At 32.3% G+C, this 22,062-nt stretch overlaps 1 long non-coding RNA gene across 1 annotated transcript; it reads left to right on the top strand.

Moving 5' to 3' along the window:
• Positions 1–3,045: 3,045 nt before the first annotated feature.
• On the top strand, positions 3,046–16,224 carry LOC143068091 (uncharacterized). The gene is made up of 3 exons (XR_012976112.1): positions 3,046–3,603; positions 7,403–7,463; positions 14,427–16,224. It is a non-coding gene; the product is annotated as an uncharacterized LOC143068091 (long non-coding RNA).
• The last annotated feature ends 5,838 nt before the right edge of the window (positions 16,225–22,062 follow it).

Genomic DNA, 22,062 nt, shown 5'->3' with positions numbered 1-22,062 from the left:
TAACTTGTGATCAACTAAAAAAAGTAGATTAAAATTACATTTTATTCAGCAGTTCAACTATTCCGTTTTAGTTTCATGAAACATGATCAAAAAATTTCACTATTTTCTGTACAACGAGTAAATGTATAATAGTCGGACTGAAAAAAAGATGCCAAAATCGTGTATAAAATCTGTGTACGTAAAGTCACGAAAACAATGAAAATGTATATTCGATCTGCCAAATGTTTGCTTTTTTTCATTTTTTTTTATAGATATAAAGCGTAATTTCACAGAAACCATTTTTTGTTTCATAATACGATTTGTGAACTGGCTACTAAAGTATTTATTCACATAATATTTGTTGAAATGTAAGACTTTGGTTTTAAACTTACACATATATGCACAATATGATGCATGAAGTTAAGAAACGAAAATTAACTAGGTCACTTGTATAAACGTATATCCATATACCTTTAAAAAGCTATTTGCAATAACGTAATCATGTAAAAATTGTAATACATTGCTTTCTTTACATGTGATATGCACTGTGTAAATTAAATCAAATTCGTTGGCAACAAATCCATCCTGAATAATAAACATTCATGACACTCAAAGAAATCTGACATACCAATATTTGGCATTTCTAACGCGATAGTTTCAATCGGCATTTATCCGTTTTATCCGTTAATCTTCCGTTCATGTCCGTTTCACATTCGTGCATCATGCGTATTATCCGGTAAACGTTCAGCAGAAGTCCGTTGGTAAATTGGTCTGCCACAACTCTAACGGATGTTTAACGGACAATTCAAGTATCAAAACGGAAACAGAACGAATGAGTACCGTAAACGGACACCTACCGGACGTTCAACGGACGCTATATTCGTTGGACGTCCGTTCAAAGTTTTGAGCATGCTCAAAATTTTCCGGTGGACAGAACGGAAGCGGACTCTGAACGGAAATGAAATAGATACGTCTAACGGATAAGAACGGAGTCTAACAGACATGAATGGACTGAAAAAAGCTATCCGTTAGACGTCCGTTCGTGCTAGCCGGTAAGATGTGACAGGGGCTTAATGAAAACAAACGCGCGTTTATTGATAGGAAAGAAAGAGAAACAAGCGTCAAAAGACAAGGTTCGCCTTTAGCAAAATATGACCTTGAATTTCAATTTTATCATTAAATGGTTTAATAAATATTTTTTTCTAAGTAATTGACATGATTCAAAAACCTAAATGTTATGTCAATCAAATATCTTCATTATATAGCAATATAGCTTCCAAAGCTCGCATATTTCAGATATTTCGTTGAAAGTTTGGAAACTTTGGTCGCAAATACGATCCAAAATGTTCATGCTATGGTTAATACTGAATCCCGAAACACAAACATTTTCAGGATCAGGGATGGCAGATGAAGAAAATAATAGTAAACAAATAACATTAAAATATAGAAAAATTTGATTAAAACAAATTTTATAAATTAAAGTTCATTAAAGAAGATATTTTATATTAATTCTAATATCACAACATGCATCATTTGAATCGTCCTAGTGCTCCTGAAAGTACTGTACCCTCACATACTAGCACTCCATCAGAACTATGTTGTACTTACATGAAACAAACTGACGTTTATGATTTCTTTCATGAAATGACAGTATAAAACATATTTCGAAGTACTTGTACATCCCGTCATTGTGTTATTGTGTCAATAAATGTCTCTTCAGTGATGTTAGGGATCGAAACGGTATTTGGAAGGCCATATAAAAAGTATCCTCATTTTTTGAAAAAGTACCCTCATTTTTAGATAAACTCTTGAATTTTAAGAGTCAATATAGGATGAACGAATCATATAAACCGCAGGGAAAATATGATACAAGCCCAAACGAAAAAATATAAACGAGTCTAAATTGAAAACTACGTTCAAACCTATGATTGCGTTGGATAAAAACCGCAATTTTTATACGTCTGCATGTAAAACAAATTTCGTTGTAGAAGGGTCTAAAAACAGCACAAACAACATTTTCAAAAAGACCAAAAAAGTGAAATATATATATAAAACGTCTGAATAGTAGTCAACGATTTTCCCAACGAGGGCGCTGGATCGTTACGAGTAACGATACATGTACACAATAAATAAATTATATAAACTCCTAAAAAAGTGTACACAACAACTCCAAATACAAAAAAAGGTAACTATAAATGTAATTATTTAGAAATATTTCGGATAACAGATATCCTTCGTCATTCAGATTCTGATGTTAAATGAACCATCTTTAAGTCTTCTTAGATTAAACTTTTACTAAATCTTGAAATTTATACAATAAAAAGATCAAACCGAACATCAGTTAAGACGCTTGCATCATTCTAAAAAATTGTTAAACATGACATATGAAATAAGTTTTTATGCTACGACAAACCAGAAAAATTACCAAGGTCCAAAAGGAACTATTGTTTTGCTAATCAAAACACCATATTATATTTTAATTCGATCATTTCAAGTAAACGATTTGGCGCATAATGTGAAAAAATGCATTTAATCTGATGGTTGAGTCCCTTAACTCGAGATCGACTTGTGTAAAGAAAAGATTGAAATGACTCTTCTTCCTGCAGTTCGCCTTTACTGTTTCATGAAATTTGATAAAATATCCACTAGCTTTTGTACATCGCGTGAATGCATGGCATTCCGACTGACGATAAAAAATTGACATAACAAAGATGCATAAAATCAAAGTAAGCAAAACCATATAATAAGAGAAATGATATGGGACTCAAATAATGGATCTGCGATTGCTTGCTTAGATAAAGATAGTGTTATTTCATCAAATCCTTTTTACCGTGTAAGAATAAATTTTGTGCACTGGCTTTTTAGTCCCATAATATTTGTTGAAATATAAAACTATGGTTTTAAACTCATAAATATATGCACACATGAAGCATGGTGTTTAGTAACGAAAATAATCTAGGTCAGTTGTGTAAGTGTTCCTATTTAAATACCTAAAAAAGTATAAAAAGGAAGATATGAGTGTATCTTTCAATAGATTAACCAGGTAAACATTCTTACAAATACTTGTCTTTGCGTGCATGTGATATGCATTTTGAAAATTAGATCAGATTCGTTGGCTACACATGAAGAAGTGAAAATATTGTCACGGTCTTTTTTAAATATACTTAACAAATATATGCACAGCGGAATCATTTCAGTCCGATTTACATTTTACAGAACACGATATCAAATAACATTGTAGAAGAAACCATTCTTTAGAATATGAGACGGAGATCTATTACAGATAGTTCAAATGTAAAAATCAACATTCCAGCAGATGATTCGAAACCGGAACCACTACACGAGGATGAGTTTTTTGAAACTCATAGAGATAGTGCAGATCAATTGAATAAGCTGGTTGAAGACGATTCAACTCCTGATCATAGTCCAACAGGAAGTGATTTATTACTAACAAAAGGCACCGAAAAGATAGAGAGAGAAAGTGTTCAGTCAAACAAACAATGGATTATTAAATATGTAATTTTCCCATCGATGATATGTGTGATCCTGTTAATACTCTTTGTATATGTACTTTATACCATTAAAACTGATAGCCATGTTCATGAAGGCCACATCAAATCAAAGGTTAGTACTCTTTAATGAAAACAAACGTTCGTTTTATTGATAGGAAAAAGCAACAAATGTCAAATGACACGGTTCACTTTTAGCAAAATACGACCTTCAATTTTAACTAAATCATAAAATATTTAAAAAAAAAAAAAAAACAATCCCAGAAAGAGATATAATTTTAAATCCTTTATATATGGGTAAAACAAATTTCTTCATTATGTAGCATTATAGGTTCTTATGTCAAAACATTTTAGAGATTTTGTCGAAATTCGACGGTTTAAAATTTTTAGAAAGTTTAAAAAAAAAAAAAAAAAACTGGCAGCAGAATACGATCCAAAATGTTCATGACATGGTTAATGTTGAGTCCCTTAACAACATTTTCAGGGTTAGAAATGGCAACTGAAGTAATTGATGGTAAACAAATAAAATCAAAAAAATAAACTAAAACTGACGTTACTGGGATTTTTGTCTATGTGTGTTACATTTTAGTGTTATGTCGTTGTTCTCCTCTTATATTTAATGCGTTTCCCTCGGTTTTAGTTTGTTATCCCGATTTTGTTTTTTTTGTCCATGGATTTATGAGTTTTGAACAGCGGTATACTACTGTTGCCTTTAGTTACAACACAATTAATACTTTAACGTTATTTATAATTTGAAGTGCCTAAAAGAAGATTAAAATACTAAAAAGAAAAATCACAAAAAAACTGAACTTCGAGGAAAATTCAAAACGGAAAGTCCCTAATCAAATGTCAAAATCAAAAACTTAAAAACAGCAAACGAATGGATACCAACTGTCATATTCCTGACTTGGTACACAAGTATTTCTAATATCACAACAATTTATTAGTTAAATCTTGGGAAATCGGGTCAAAATCTAAGGGCCCAATTGGGGCCCTTGTGAAAAAACATAGTTGCAATCTAGGACAAAGAAAACAAAATACAGGTTATAACCTGTCTATTTTAATCAATATGCTAGTAATCTTGGAAGTACTGTGCCCTCTGGGACTCAACCAAAACTATTGTTTGTACTGATGGTAATACATTTTCATGAAACAAACATTTTGTGATTTCATTTATCAATTTACAGAATAAGATATCAAAGAATCTGCTTAGATTTAATCCATGGCGTTAAAATATTCGGCCTTTTTAGTGTCCTTGGTCAAGATAATTCCAGAAAAACGCTTTGGACTGCAAAAGGGTTTGTTTTCCTTTTTCAATTACAAAGTATTCAGTATATATACTTCATAATAAACTCATCATAGATACAAATAATGGAAATTTGTATTTGCGTTTCGTTTACCAGTGACTCATTAGTGACGTTCGAATCAACAAAAATTAAAACAGCCACATAAAGTACGAAGTTGAAGAGCATTGATGACCAAATATTCCTGAACGTTTTGCCAAATTCGGCTGGGGTAATCTATTTTTGAGGAAGAAAAGCCTTATTATTACAAAAATTCAAAGTTTTGTAAACAGTTAATTTATAATTATGACCATATCAATAATAACTCATGTCAACACAGAAGTGTTGACTTCTGGGCTTGTGATACCCTCGGGGATTTAAAACTCCATCAGCAGTGGCATCGACCCAGTGGTTGTTAATAAACTCATCAATGATACAAATAATGAAAATTGTATTTGCGTCAGACGCGCGTTTCGTTTACCAATGACTCATTAGTGACGTACGAATCAACAAAATTTAAAAAGGCCAAATAAAGTATGAAGTTGAAGAGCATTAAGCAAACCTTCCTAAAGGTTTTTTTCCAAATTCGGCTCAGGTGATCTATTGCTGAGGTAGAAAAGCCTTAGTATTTCAAAAATTAAAAGTTTCGTAAACACTTAATTTATAATTATGACCATTGCATTGATAATTCATGTCAATGCAGAAGTGCTGACTACTTGGGTAGTGATATATTTTGTTTGCGTTTTTTATTCTCTCGTAAAGTGACAATGTCATTTTTATCAAATTATTATGCAAATGAAAATATTAGATAAACAGGTATTTATTTAACCTGATTTTACACCAATATGTTATCTGCATATTTAGTTCAACACTTATTGATAATACATGTATAATACAATGATATAATCATGAGAAGGCAGTGGTCATCAAATGTGAATGTGCTTCCAAATGATCCTATTTTAGAAGAACTAATCAAAGAAAGTGTACAAGAACAACCGTTTGAAACACCATCTATAAAAAATCAAAATCTACGTTTTCATGGAAGTGATCATAGTAAATCACAAAAGGATATTGCTCTGGATATAGAATCTCCCGCCTATATAAAGCGTTTACAAAGGAATACTTCAATAACTATTGCAAGAAATTTATTTGGCAGAAAGTCATGTTTGATCTTAATTTTGATATTAGTGGTGTTTTTAGTTCTGTTTGCGCTACTGATTCACAAGATATTATTAAGTGTGAACGATATTGAAATAGATCCTCCACACAGTAACACCCAGGTATGATTAAGTTTTCAAGTATTGTCGGAAAATAACAACGTTCATCAAACGAAGACAAACTTTGGAAACGATACTTTTAACCTTTAAAAATCATCATAAAGCCACTTATGGTTATCGGTGATTAGATTTTTGTTTTTAAAGTTATTTTTTTATATAAGATGTTAAATTCTCTTGACCTGTCGCATAACGGTATACGCATTAAAACAAATATGGTATTATTAGTCCGAATTCACAAAAGAGAGTAAAATCAGCGGATTATATCATGTGTATCATGTGTATTGTATGTTAGAACTTTTATATTCACGTAAACAATATATGAAGTATTATTATACGATGTATGTGCTTTGTTTTTCTCCTCTCGGTTCTTAAATTCGTTAATAGTATTAGGTAGTCATAAGTTAAGATTTTGGTTAAATTCAAGGGCCATCTTAAAAATCAAACGATTTTATAGTTAAAATATTTCTTTCAGGTTTCCATATCGTTATTTTTATTGAAACATTCCTTAAAGATCTGATTATGTGCTCCAAGCGTCACAAAGCAGAAAACTCAACGTAAATACCAGCCTTAAAATTGTATACGCCAGACGCGCGTTTTATCTTCAAAAGACTCTCAAATGACACTAGAATCTAAAAACTTATAATACAAAATAAGATACGAAGTTGAAAAGCAATGAAAATATAACATTTCGAAAGATTTTGCTAAATACAGCTAAGGTAATCAACTCTTTGGGTAAAAAATATTTAGTATTTCAAAACATTCAAAAATCTGTAAACAGCTAATTATTACTATGACCATATAAATGATAATTCATGTCAATAAAGGAAGTGCTGACTAGTGGGATGGACCATTATCCTGTATACAAATACCTTATTTTAACTTTATTTATCGTATTTGGCGACTGCTTTAATATTTTCAAGAGAGCATAAAAACAAAACTATAGGACGTTAGTAAACCTTTTTTTATGTGAATAATTTCATTTTAAAAAAAATACTTGAATTTTTAATATTTGTACATACATTTGTTATATTAAGTCACCCTGTGGATAAAGACAGAAATTATTGGGTAGCCCGAGAGGATTTAAGCACCGCATTTAGGCTATTTCGTGGCAGCAAGTTTTTATTGGTAGAGGAAGCCGTAGTGCCCGAAGAAAACCACCGACCTTCAATAAGGAAACTGACAATCCTATTCAACTAAGATTGAAGTCGAGTGCACCTGCACGAGTGGGGTTCGAACTCACAACATCAGTGTTGACTGGCTAGTGATCACAGTAGCAACTACTTAGACCATTCGGCAACCGAGGCCCCCTGCCCGAGAAGAAAAATTATTCATGCTTTTTTTAATTTCATTTCAGAATAATGTGACTCATAGTGAACATATGAACACAGTTTAGGTCAGCGAAAACCCGATACACTGTACGTATAATAGTAAATAGTAATCAAAGGTACCACGCTTACAATTTGAAACGTAAGACTCATCAGTGACGCTCAGATCAAAATATTTAGACAACCAAATGAGTATAAAGTTGAAGAGCATCGAGGCCCCAAAATTCAAAAAAAATGTGCCGAATACGGCTCCGGTAATCTATGCCTGGAATAAAGAAATCCTGAGTATTTCGAATAATTCATACTTTTGCAAACAGTAAATTTATAAAAATGACCATATACATGATATCCATGTCCACACTGAAGTGCTGACTTCTTGGCTGATGATACCCTCAGGTGACGTAACTTCCACCAGCAGTTGCATCGACCTAATGGCGTTAACAGTTATCAAAGGTATCGGTAAACCGCATGATTGTCATGTAATTTGAAATCCTATAAAAACGAAATCAATTTCTTGTCCTTCCTGACTTAATCATTTTGCACTTTACATATCTGGATAATGATCTTTCAGTTAGTCTTAATAACTAATATCCAAACAGTTAACCTTTATATCCAGTTTCCTCATTCAATAAAAACCATGAAAAACAAACAATCGTATTAACGGTGGCGTTCAACACCAATCAATCATGCATTCAATCAGTTTGTTTTATACCATTTGGTTTTCCAAATGGTGATTTCTTACATTTATCTGCTGTATCGTACATTTATAAAGGACACAATTGTTCTTTCAAAAGAACAAAATTTACAAACGAATTTTTATATTATCCAGATTCAAAACAGTGAAGTAAAACATATTAAACAGTTTGATTTTATAAGAATTTAATATAGTGTCGTCTTGGGTCCCTCTATTACATTCCTTATCAGCTACACCAAATCTGATGGAAAACACGGTCAATGTTTTTTAAGTGAAAATATTATGAAAAGACAAATTTAAATAATAATTTGAATAAAAGGCCGAAACTTTCATCACATATTTCACTTAAAGCAAGGACTTTTAAACTAGGACTACCAAATGCTTTTCTTCGAGTAAAAAGGCTGTGTCTTTTAAACGCATTTAAAATGTGTTTTTGTAAAGTTACAGCAACCAATTTATTTTAAAACACTACTTCTTTTCTTAATGTAAAATTATAGTGTTTATGTCGTATGTATTTAAATCAAGGTGTAAATCAATTTTGCATTTAACGTTTTATTACAAGGTACCATATCGAAACTAAACGACGTTATGTTAGTATTATTTACATGAGAGGATTCCTTAAATGTGGAAAATTATAACAAACATCATGCGTGAATTCTATTTCTTCTTCATTACGAAGAGTTCATTAAATCGTATGACTCACTGTTCAACAATAACTCAAAATAAAAAAAATAAATAAAATAGATTTAAAAAATGACTGTCATTTAATACGTACAAGGTCGGATTAATATATTGAGATAAGACGCTATGATTTAACATGAAATTGCATATGCACTATACAAAATGGTTCTATGTGTTTACAACGGTTCTAAAAATATTGCATCGGGTTTGCTGAAAATTTTGGAGATATTGATAGTGACTAATATTATTCATATAAAACAGCGAGAAGAAGCCATTCATATGGACAATTTTGGATTTGATTGATCAGAACACATTAGTTGAATACCCCCACAAGTGACTATGAACGAAGAAAAAGATTGCGTCGTACTTTTGGATTCTAATATTTCAATTGATAAAACTACGTCAAAGAAATATGTTTGGTACATGCTACTTTTGGTTATTTTAATCATTTTGCTGATTTTATTTATTGGAGGCGTGGTAATATATAAAATTATGCAGACTGGTACTGGTACTGAACATATCATTTTACCGAACGAATTCAATATTTCGGTAAGCTAATAAGTCTATTCTCTTCTTAAAGTACTAAAGTGGTAAAAGGAAATAAAACATTTTCTATTGTTCGTTAATGATTTTAAACTTCAAACAAAATATTTAATGTTTAAATGTCCTTTCATAGTAGTGCGGTGACTGAAGGCAGATTTTTTTGAATTTAATCTCCCCACCAAACACACACCTATATAATATATCATTGGAAAGAGGAAATCGTGTACTATAATAATATGCCTGTCGTCAAGACTTGATATGGTCACATTTTTTAAAAATTGAGGTCAAAGGTCATATGTAAAAATCTGTGAAAATTTGGGAGGGTTTCAATTTTGACATTTTTTTATATTTCTAAACTCTACCTAAATACAAATGATACTGTTTTGGCTTTAGTAATGTTTGTTATTATACATAAACCTTAATCATTGAGATTTTTTTATCAAAAAAATTCATAAAACGACGTTTTATAAACAAAACTTCAAAAATCAAGTTTTCAACCTATAAAATGTTTAGAGCACCTTAACCTTATGACAAATTTCAAATTCAGGTAAACATCAAGTGTCATGCAGGACAATACTTTAAAATTATTTTTTAAACCATCATATTGGGTGAGGTATGAAACCAAAGCAATAGAACACTACAGTCAAATATGACCTCAAATTGAATTTGCGGATACCTTTTTTTTTTAAAGACTACTCGTTGCTTTTGGTTTTTTTCACAATTATTACTGCTTCCATAGTATTATCTGTTGTTGTGTATTTTACTCTTGTTAAAATCTATTACATTATAGGTTTTGTACCTATATATCCCCCCTTTTTTTCCTTGCAACGTACCACACACTTCAAAAGTATTCCATATAAAAAAAGAAGATGTGATATGATTGCAAATGAGACATAAATTAACTTACAATTATAGGTCCCGTACGGGCTTCAACAATGAGTAAAACATTAAATTCATACTGCATAGTCTTCAATTCCCGAAACAAATAATGTAAAACAAACGAAAAATCTAACGGCCCGATTAATGTACAAAATGAATAAGAAACAAATAGAAACAAACGACAAACACTGCATTACCATCTCGTGACTTGAAACTGACACATACAGAATGTGGCCGGGTTAAACTTTTTTAAGGGCGCACCAACACTCCCCTAACCTGGGTATACCAGTGCAACAAGCTTTATACCAAATCAACCGTTATCTTCATCATCTTCATTTTCATCAACCGTCACAAGACATGTTTTAATATTTCTACTCATTTCACTCATGGCCACATGTCTGCACATGAAAGGTTCTGCTCACAGCAAACACGTTATTTTCAGTTTTTCTTTACAAGTATAGACAAGGTATTGTAGGAAGTCCGAAGACATTTGTTCCTAAAAAAAATACCAACTTCAAGCCATCCCTATCAATTCATCCAAGATTTAACAGAGATCTAAAAGGGGGTTTAGGAAGGTGTGATGACATCCATATGCGTGTCTGTAAAGATGCTGAGGAAACATTATACGAGATGAACACACTATCTTGAATTCGCTCAATTTCATGGTTTGAAATACATTAGATAGCGTCGCACTTTACTTTAAGAAGCATAACGTCCATTGGCATTCAATGTTTCAACAAGGTGTTTTGAACTAAACTCATGGTACATTTGTAAAGCCAATCCTAAATAAAAAAAAAAGAGTAAAACAAAATTGGCCACACACACGATTGACTTAACAATTTCTTAGCATTTACGCAATTTCTCTGGTGCCATTTCCTGAGAATAGTCTTGGCTGTATGCAGTTTCATCGAGTAACTATAAAATGAATTGCAATAAATACGAAGGCATTGACAGAATTGAAGAAGGAAGAGACAATTCATCCGAAGTTGGGTATTCTTCTTTAGAGTTTCGATGTCTTTTCTAAGTATACTTGCAGCGGAATGAAATAGCTGTCCGTTATGTGTGTCTATTACCGTTGACATTGAGATTTTGAGGTCAGTTTTCAATTGCCTATCAGCTGATATTGCATCTCAAATAGTTATTTTGCTACTATATATTATGTTATATTTGCCTTGAACTTGTTGTTTGACAACTGAATTTCTATAGAAATCAATAAGTTTAGACCGCATGTTAAAAGTAGAATACTTTAAATTAGAGTAGATCTGTATTTATCAAGTAACGGTGTCACGAGGAATGACCATTAAATCGTTGTCAATAGCCAAAATAAAATTAGTAAAAGCAGAATCGTGATCTGAGAAATCTGCTTCCACGGGTTTGGATTTTTTTGGGTCTTTTTCTCGTTTTTAGCAAATGATTTGTAACGCAACCAAAATGACAGAGTGCTTGAAGTTTAAAAGATGGACGGAAAAACTATTTCAATTTTAACTTTGTCTGACACGGATAAAACATTCTTCATACGCTCATCTGATTCAAACTTGCGTAGTTTTTTTTGATATTTCTAAAATGTTTTGTTGCAACAAAATGTACAAGCGCTCAAGTTGAACGACTGCATTCTAGAACGCATACAAATACTCGAAACTGTGGGACAACAGTCCGATAATTGTATGTCGTCATTAAATATCAGATAAGAAGCTTCCTCGCTCTAAAAGGGGGCACAAATATGTTAACTTGTGTAACTTTTGTAGCATGAACGATGGTAAAGTGCCTGCACGGAGTTCTTCGAATTAACAGCTATCGCATGAAATCATAGGCACTTGTTTCTGTCAATATGGGGTTTGCTATCCATACCCGTACGGGTGATTTTTCGTACGGGTATGGGTAGTAAACCCATATTGACAGAAACAAGTGCCTTTTCATGAAACATGTTCACCTCATCCAATCTTTTATTCGATGCAGATACAAAAATCGACTTCCCTATATGGTTAAATTGACTCAAAATTCCAGTCGATTTTTTTTTTTTGCATATTAAGCACCGCATAAAATTGAACGACTTTATTCTTTTCTTTTGGACTTATTGGAGCAAGTTGCAACGGACTTCACATATCACGGAATATTTACTGAAACTATCCGTCAATTATTTTGATTTTACAATAAGACTTTTCTGACAAAGTATATTTGATGTTTTGTAACAAAAAACATAGAATATAAACATATACAAACAAAGTATGTGGCATATATGTGCACTTTAATTGAAAATATGTGTATATAATAGCGAGAAAGGTAGTAATTCCATCTATCAGTTGAGAGCAAATAATTGACTAATACACAAAATGTGACGGAAGGCAAGTGATTAAGTTCCGTGTTGAAATTTTTAGTCCATTCTTTTTCCATTGATTTCTTAAGGTTTTTTTCATATTTTGGTTCCGAAAATTTTATCACTTATTAGTTTTATGAAATACTATATGCTTAAAATATCATGGGATAATTTTTATTACTGCTATGAAGAAGAAACCAAAGTTTGTGTCTGAATTTGCAATTAAAATTACCTCAATTTTAAACAGTCCAAACTTCGCAAATTTTATAGATTAGAAGAAAATAAAATACTAAATAGAATATTTTGACATATAAAAATGGCTTCAGGAAAAACTATTTCAATTAAATGTGAGAAAACATACACATTTTTTCAATTTGAAAAAGGGGGGTTGAAACTCTCCAATATACTACTAGTCATTAAAACGACTTTTTAGAAAAATGTGACCGTACGAAATTCTGACGACAGGGCAAAAACTAAAGAAGACATATTTGTCTTTAAGTTAAGACCATTTTTAGCCGTGTGTTATTTGGGGAGATTAAACTCGCGATCTAGACGACTTTTTACACTTCTGTCACCGCACTATAGTCTTCGTGACTTTATTGCACAGTAATAGGTCACATTGTTGATGTTAGATAGAAAGAGACATACTATAAAATTGTCTTTCTTTTTTAAATGGTGGGGGGATAGGGGGATTGACGGTGACTGTTTGAACACTATTTATGACATATCATAGTTGTTACATGCAATAGTAAAACGTAAGCAAATACCAAGAAACTAACGAAATATTTAGTTGACTTCTTGATTTTTTCAACAGACTATCGGCATTCCAATGGGAACGAATTGTGTCCCTCTTCTTGCCGACTTCTTTCTTTATTATTATGAGGCTGATTTCATACAGGAACGTCTTAGGAAGAAAGATAAGAAGTTAGAAATATCCTTTAACTTCATTTTCCGCTATATAGATGATGTTCTTTCACTAAATAATTCAAAATTTGGTGACTATGTCGAACGGATCTATCCCATTGAACTAGAGATAAAGGATACAACAGATACAGTTAAGTCGGCCTCATATCTTGACTAACATTTAGAAATTGACAATGAGGGTCGAATAAAAACAAAACTTTACGACAAAAGAGATGATTTCAGCTTTCCAATTGTGAACTTTCCATTTCTAAGTAACAACATTCCATCAGCACCTGCATACGGTGTATATATCTCTCAATTGATACGATATCCCCGTGCTTGCATTTCCTATCATGATTTTCTTGATAGAGGGTTGTTGCTCACAGGGAAGCTATTAAATCAAGAGTTCGAGATGGTGAAGTTAAAATCATCTCTTCGTAAATTTTACATACGCCATCACGAGTTGGTTGACCGTTATGGAATAACCGTTTCACATGTTCATTACGTCGTAACTACTATCCCTTTCCTTTTCATAAATGTGACCTACCGAACAAGACTATTTACCGAATTTGTTATCTCATAAGCAACACGACGGGTGCCACATGTGGAGCAGGATCTGCTTACCCTTCCGGAGCACCTGAGATCACCCCTAGTTTTTGGTGGGGTTCGTGTTGTTCATTCTTTAGTTTTCGATGTTGTGTCATGTGTACTATTGTTTGTCTGTTTGTTCTTTCCATTGTTAGCCATGGCGTTTTCAGTTTATTTTAGATTTATGAGTTTGACTGTTCCTCTGGTATCTTTCTTCCCTCTTTTTGAAGAAAACAAAAATAATTATAGAAATGAAAGAAAGGAAAAAAATTAAACTGACTTTCACAAAACACAATACAAAAAACTAAAGATGGAATGACACGAACCCCACAAAATGTCGACTTCAAATTGACTCTGATGCAACTCTTTTTTAACATCATCCTTATATATATATATTTGTAACTCAATTTGATAGTAGCACATTTCTTTGACTTTATTTTTTGTATTTTAGAGGTTAAACTAAAGTATTGTGATACGCGATAACTTGGAAGAAATGGAAATGAATGGTTACCGTATGTCAGAGCAAGGCAGTTATATCCTCCAGAATCCCAGAATCCATATACCAGTGTGACTAACTAAAATTATAGATGTGTTCACCTTGGATAGATCTTTATGTAAAGTGTACTAAGCTGTCAGATATGAAGACTAATGGGGAAACACATGTTGTACTTTTAACAGGAATTATTCAAATGAATTTTGATTCCGGACAGTCATGTTTGCGTACAATTTATAGTTCCGATGAAAATAGTCCAACTTTTTGTGGAAGAACAAAGTAATTTATTGTATTATATACTCCATTGGTTTACGAGTAATTGAAACTGATGTAATGGAGCAGTTGCTCTTTTGTAGAAAGTGTTATTAATTATCTTATATCATGAAAACTGACAAAATATTAAAATTAAAATAATGGACTTACAGAGGGTAAAAAAATATGTGATAATTTGTAAATAACTGAACATTTAAGTAATTTATTATTATTGATAACGCTTTCGATCATATACCATTTGTTAACAACAATTATCAAATTTCAATGTACACATTTTATCAATACTTCCTTTTAGAACCGTTTAACTTACATGTATTGCTTCCCGTCATAGTGATTTAAACAGGACGGCATGTAACCATACACACGTAAGAGATTAATAGGATTTTTTTTATTTTCAATACATTACAAAGTTCATCTGTTTTAACTATAATATGAAATTAAACAGACCTAAAACATCAAATTGCACGAGTTTGCTATCTATTCATATCTATATTTATGTTTCTATCGTTTATATGACCGTCGGCAGTCTTCAAAGGCCAATTCAATAGTTAATTAGATGGTATCTAGACTAAGATACACACGAAACGATGATACACATTATCGAGACCATGCCTTGTTAATTGTTTATTTTAGACATTTTTATTATTTGGATATACGTTTTAGTACGTTATAAATCAAATATGAGAATTTGAGTCAAGTCTATGGACATCAATTTGACAGCCATTGTCCCTTTGTTTGAGTGTGCATTCACATTACTATGAGACGTGTCACGGTACTTTTCTATCCCAAATTCATGTATTAGGTTTTGATATTATATTGTTTATTCTCATCGGATTTTGTCGAATGCTTAGTCCGTTGCTGTGTGTGTTACATTTTAATGTTGTGTCGTTGTTCTCCTCTAATATTAATGCGTTTCCCCCAGTTTTAGTTTGTTACCCCGATTTTGTTTTTTGTCCATTGATTTATGAGTTTTGAACAGCGGTATACTACTGTTGCCTTTATTCATTAACCATTTCAATACACCTTATCGCTATTTGTCCGCCATTGCTGGATATCACACAGGTTCCCGTAAAATTTTGACGTCATAAAACAAAATATCTGACGCCACAATGGAAAAGTGATTGTTGTATGCGTCAAAAGTTCAAGCGGCCGGGTCAGCCGGGATTAGCGATAAGGTGTATTATGAAAAAAGATCACGATACTTTATCGTTTTATTCATTAACAAAACATTTGTAAATACGAAATAGCATGACCTCTACCTTTATTTAATTTCAATATAGATTGGTTCAACAATGATATATTTAAAACACTATCTGATTGCCTGTGATTAAAATGTTTATATAACGAAAGTGAAAATTTTCTTTTCTTTTGTAAATAGTAGATAGTTTTCTATTGATATATATTACGACACTGTCAGATATAAATTAGGTAACATTCATACATTACTAATATTAAATAAGTAGAATAAAAATAATGAGGGAAATCTTTTTTTTTTTTTTTTGGTTTATACATTCGGATATTAGACGATTATATATAGACGATTTAATAAGAATTTGGATGTGTGCCATCATGCTATTAAATTAAAAAAAAAGTAGAGAATGATGGTCTTTGTCTGAACAAAATTAAATAACAACATTTCCTAACTTCGAGGAAAACTCCAATCGATAACGTATTTAAACAGCAAAATAAAAGAGCTCAAACACATCAAAAGAAAGGATGAGGACTTTCATATTCCTGAAATGGTACAGGTATTTTGGAAGTATGAATCAGAGTATAGTTGGTTCCTATAGAAATGCCGACAACCTGCCGAAAAATTCTACCTCCAAATTAAACAAATATGTTGTCAATGAAAACTGCATCATACTGATCGCTTGTTATTCAGTGAACAGATATAACTTCCTGTGAATTAAATCATAATTAATTGTAGCATCATGAATATGTTCCCTGTCGGCATTTAAAGTAAAATAAAATAAATTTGAGAATGAACATGGGGAATATGTCAAAAAGAAAACAAGAATGTGTCCATAGTACACGGATTTCCCACTCGCACTATAATTTTCAATGTTCAGTGGACCGTGAAATTAGGGTCAAAACTTAAATTTGGAATTAAAATTAGAAAGACCATATCATACGCAACATGTGTACAAAGTTTCAAGTTGATGTGACTTTAACCTCAAAAACTACCTTGACCAAAAACTTTAACCAAAACTTTAACCTGAACTTCGCACTATCATTTTCTATGTTCTATGGACCATGACATTGGGGTCCAAACTATAATTTGGCATAAAAATTAGAAAGATCATATCATGGGGAACAAGTGTACTAAGTTTCAAGTTGATTGGAATTCAACTTCATCAAAAACTACCTTGACCAAAAACTTTAACCTGAAGCGGGACGAACAGACGCACAGACGAACGAACGGACGAACGAACGAACGAACGGACGAACGGAGGCACAGACCAGAAAACATAATGCCCCTCTAGTATCGTGGGTGGGGCGTAACAACCCGGTAAAAGAGCAGATAACAGTCGAAAGACACAAGGGGTCAGCGACGCAGCGAGAAATTTTCGCATCCGGAGGTGGGTCTGGGCTGGCCCTTGAATAAAAATGTTTACTAGATCAGTGAAAATGGCCGTAATACCAACCTCCAAAACATGTAAATGAACACAAAAATTAAAAAAAAACCATTCAAGACTAACAACGGCCACAGGCTCCTGACTTAGTACAGGCGCAAAATGCGGCGTTGTTTCTGTGAGATATCAATCCTCTCCCTGTAGCCAATGTAAAATGAATAAACCCACAGCCATACGCACAGTTATAATCAGTTAACAAAATATCCAAGTCCGATGTCAGAATAGGTTGCAAAAGTAACAAAGCATAATGACAATGATACATAAATTAACAAAGGACTACTATCAGTTACTGACATGCCAGCTCCAGACCTCAATTAAACTGAAAAATTATGTCTTCATCAAATGAAAATTAAACACAATCCCTCCCGTTAAGGGTTGAGTATCGTAAACTCATCATACATACCAAGATAAAAAATTGTATTTGCGCCAGACGCGCGTTTCGTCTACAATAGACTCATCAGTGACGTTTGTATGAAAAAAATATAAGGCCATCATAAGATATATGAGAAAAATATCATCTGTACCACCCCAACAACTGATTTAAGAATAAATGTGTTGATTTTCGATGCACAGACCCAATGAGTGAATCAATATCAATTCTAAAATATGCCATCCTTGATGACCTGACAACAGTATCGGAATTATATCCCTTCTAAATAAGTATGTTCGAATGTTTGGTTAGCTTATGAGGTGAATGCCAAAATTTTTGTGCTTTGTAAATAATATTTCCATAAAAAATCATGTGAAATACCTGATCGTATCAGATTTCTGCATGCTTTTTCTAAACTCTATATTACACATTTTTGTGCTTTGTAAAGAATATTTCCATAAAAGATCGGATACGAAATACCTGATCGAATAAGATGTCTGCATGTTTTTTTTCTAAACTATATATGACGTATGCTTTGCGAAAAAGTAATTGATTCCATTTTAATGACGCTACCACAAGACCGCTACGGCAAATCAAACATTCGTACATCTGTTACACATTAACTATGTTAATGTTATCCGTTGTATATTCTAAAAGGTTTACTTGACAATGAGACAACACTTCACAAGAGACAAATTGACAAAGAAGTTAAAAACTATAGTTAATCACACGACCTTTAACAATTATCAAATCCCATAACGCATAGTTAGCTATAAAAGGCCATATAAAGGAAAATATGAAACAATTTAAATGAGAAAACTAAAGCCCTGGTGCATGTACAGAATTAGGAACGAAAAACAAACATGATATACAATAACAAACGATAACCACCGAACTACAGGTTACAGGCATAGACATGCACATATATCCTATGGCAGTGTTAAACATGTAAGCGGGCACCTAACTCTAAAAATTACCTGGGACATTGGTGTAACAGGGACGATAAATATCAGTTGAAATGGGACTATCTCATCCGATGGATTTAATGCAGAAAAACAATGAAAGAGAAAACAGAGGCGTAAAGGGTATTTAAGATTTGAGAGTACTCTCAGTTACTGACAGCATGTTCAAAGCTTATAACAACTTATACAAAAATCATTTATCTTAAACTGAAGTATCAATTAAGAAGGAAGATATTAAACAAAGAGTTCTAAATGATGAAGTTAAAATCATCCGTTCGTAAATTTTACGGACGCCATCACGAGTTAGTTGACCGTTATAGAATAACCGTTCACAGATGGTATCGGATATGCTCCTTATTTCGTAACTACAATCCCATAGCGAACAAGGTGTGCAATATAAACACTGCAAGCTGGTACAATTGAAACATTCCCATCCAAAAAAGGAAAATTAACTATAGGGGAAGAAAAGCGTCCCTTTTTGTAAATTATAATTAAGAGTGTTTTGTTTAAAACTGAAATATCTTAATCTATTTAAAGACAGGTGTTAACGTTTATATTTTTATTTAAAACAAACTCCTATGGGTAACTTTCGGCAGTATATTTATAAAATTATTTAACGGAAAAATATCATTAAGAAAACGATAAGTGTTGTTACATTTATCAATTAAATGCAATTTTGACGGGTTTTAATGCGTTTTGTCAGTAACTGTTATTCATAAAAGAACAAATCTTCTCTGAAATGGTTGCAATTCATTTCCATAGGAATACCTACAGCATGTCAGTACACATTATTGCCGAAAAGTACATACTATGCTATCAAGGATACTAGTAAACGCTTCAATCATCTCATCATACCTCCAATTAGTTCATTGATTGATTACACGCCAGCTTTCAATAGGCAATACGGTCTAAAATTTTGGAGAATACTGTTTTAACATAAACAAATTTAAAAGAAAGGAATGTAACATGATGCTGTTAGTTATGATTATATTATGTGAGATTTCTGCTGAAGTACGCTATACACGTTATTATTGGTAAAGCTGTGGTTTGTTTAAATGTACGCATTGAGAAGTCTTGATTTATTTGCTTATTTATCTGATGACTGGCTTAGATAACTTATAATGAATATACAGTTATTGTTTTGTAAAGAATATCAATTTAATTAAAATAATGTTTAAATTTAAATTGTTATCTGTTAAATATGTAAATTCACATGCATGTATTGATTTCGGCCTTCAATACAATACAATAAATGGATGTCAGTGTTGTCGTAATCCTGAAGGAATTAAAGTAGGTATGTTATTTTACCTTTCCTTATTTTCTTTGTCTATGTAGTTGAACCATTGGAGATGTATATTTCCTTTTAAAGAAATAGAGAGAGAATTATCCTGTAAAGGGTAACATAATTCTAAAGCTTTTACTGGATTTCGATTATCTTTTTGAGCTATATAGTTTCTCATTGTGTCTGTTTTGTCCTCCTTTGTATGGAGATTGAAATAAGTATGATGTGATACTGTATCGCTTTTTACACAACACGATACGTATAGTGTCCGGTTGATATCGTGTTTTGTCGTGTGAATCAGTCCATTTTTTTTCTCGAGTGTAAAACATGTTTTTTTGCAAGTAATGTACCTTCGATCATATCGATTTCTTTCCATCTTCACTCATATTTATAGATTATCGTTAGTTATCTCAACGAGATTGATTTTCTCGCTTGAGCCGGTACGATGACCAATGATAATCTTTTAATCGCTATTTTACCAGTGAAGACGTTGTTGATTTTATTGACAACGCGCACGTGCGCCCTTTGTTTCTAGCGAAAAATTTTCATATCACTCTACTGTGCTGAGAAAGGAAATTATCAGTCTGTGGATCAAAGGAAAATTTCGTTAAATAGCGATAAAATAGTTTCATGACTGTTCATAGATACCAGGATTGAAATTTTGTATTAGCGCCAGACGCTCATTTTGTCTTCAAAAGACTCATCAATGACGCTCGTATAAAAAAGTAAAAAGGCAAAATAAAGTACGAAGTTGAAGAGCAAAGAAAGAAATATTCCAAACATGTTTGCCAAATACAGCTAAGGTATTCTTGAGCTAGAAAACCTTAGTATTTCATAAATGCAAAGTTTTGAAAACAATTAATTTATAGTTATGACCATACCAATGATAATTTATGTCACTACAGAAGTGCTTATTACTGGGCTGCTGATGCCCTCTGAAAATAAAAACTCCACCGACATTAGCATCGACAGTGGTTGTAAATAAACACATCATAGCTACCAGGATTAAAATTTTGTATTTGGGCCACACGCTCGTTTCGTCTACAAAAGACACATCGGTGACGCTCTAATCAAAAAGAGTTAAAAATGAAAAATAAAGTACGAATTTGAAGAGCAAAGGACTAAAAATTAATTACACCACGTATTGCCAAATACATCTACGGTAATCTATTCGTGAGGTAGAAAAGACTTAGTATAGAGTAAAATCACCAAATACTGAACTCCGAGGAAAATTAAAAACGGAAAGTCTCTTCTCAAATGAAAAAAACAAAAGCCCCAAAACACATCAAAAGAATGGATATCAACTGTCATATTCCTGACTTCGTACAGGCATTTCCTTATGTAGAAAATGGGGATTAAATGTGGTTTTATAGCAAACTTAACCTCTCACTTGTATGACAGTCGCATCAAATTCTATTACATTGACAACGATGTGTGAACAAAACAGGCAGACATAATAGGTAAAAATGTCACATTTATTTTTGGCATTGCACAAGTCATGTCTTCTTTGACTATTAATGACGTTAAAATACTAAATCCCTGTGATGTGTTTTACTCGATTTTAGTATCTGATGCATGATTTTTTACTATTAATTGGTTTTGGCTTTTAACTAGCTGTCAGTAACTGCGAGTACTCTCAAATCGTATTTTCTTGTTAATTCGACCTGTTGATACTGTTTATAATACTTTTTTTGTTATTTTTTATTTATATGGATCTTGTCTGTACACCAGCTTTGATTATTTGTAATATCCTCAATTTTTCACTTATTCTTACAACATTTGTATAAACTTCAAGATTATAAAAAACCGGTTTTTTTCTATAGTGAACATTGATTGGTTAAATATTTCTCAGTGTGTTTGAAATTGTTTGTCAGCTTTTTGGTCATGAATGTTTGTCTCTAATATTTATTTAACTGTGCATTTGTATTCAGATATCGCAGATCAAATTTATTCGTTCATTGTGTAATCATACGTTTTTTGATTATTTAACTCTGCCAATTGATATTTTATCGTATGTTTTTCTATGTTGTGATGTTATGCTATTGTTTCAGAAAAAGGGAGAAGGTTTGGATCC

Source organism: Mytilus galloprovincialis, chromosome 3 (assembly GCF_965363235.1).
Source record: "Mytilus galloprovincialis chromosome 3, xbMytGall1.hap1.1, whole genome shotgun sequence".
NCBI lineage: Eukaryota > Metazoa > Mollusca > Bivalvia > Mytilida > Mytilidae > Mytilus > Mytilus galloprovincialis.
Note: the sequence above shows the minus strand (reverse complement) of the source record. Positions and strands in the feature narration are given on the sequence as shown.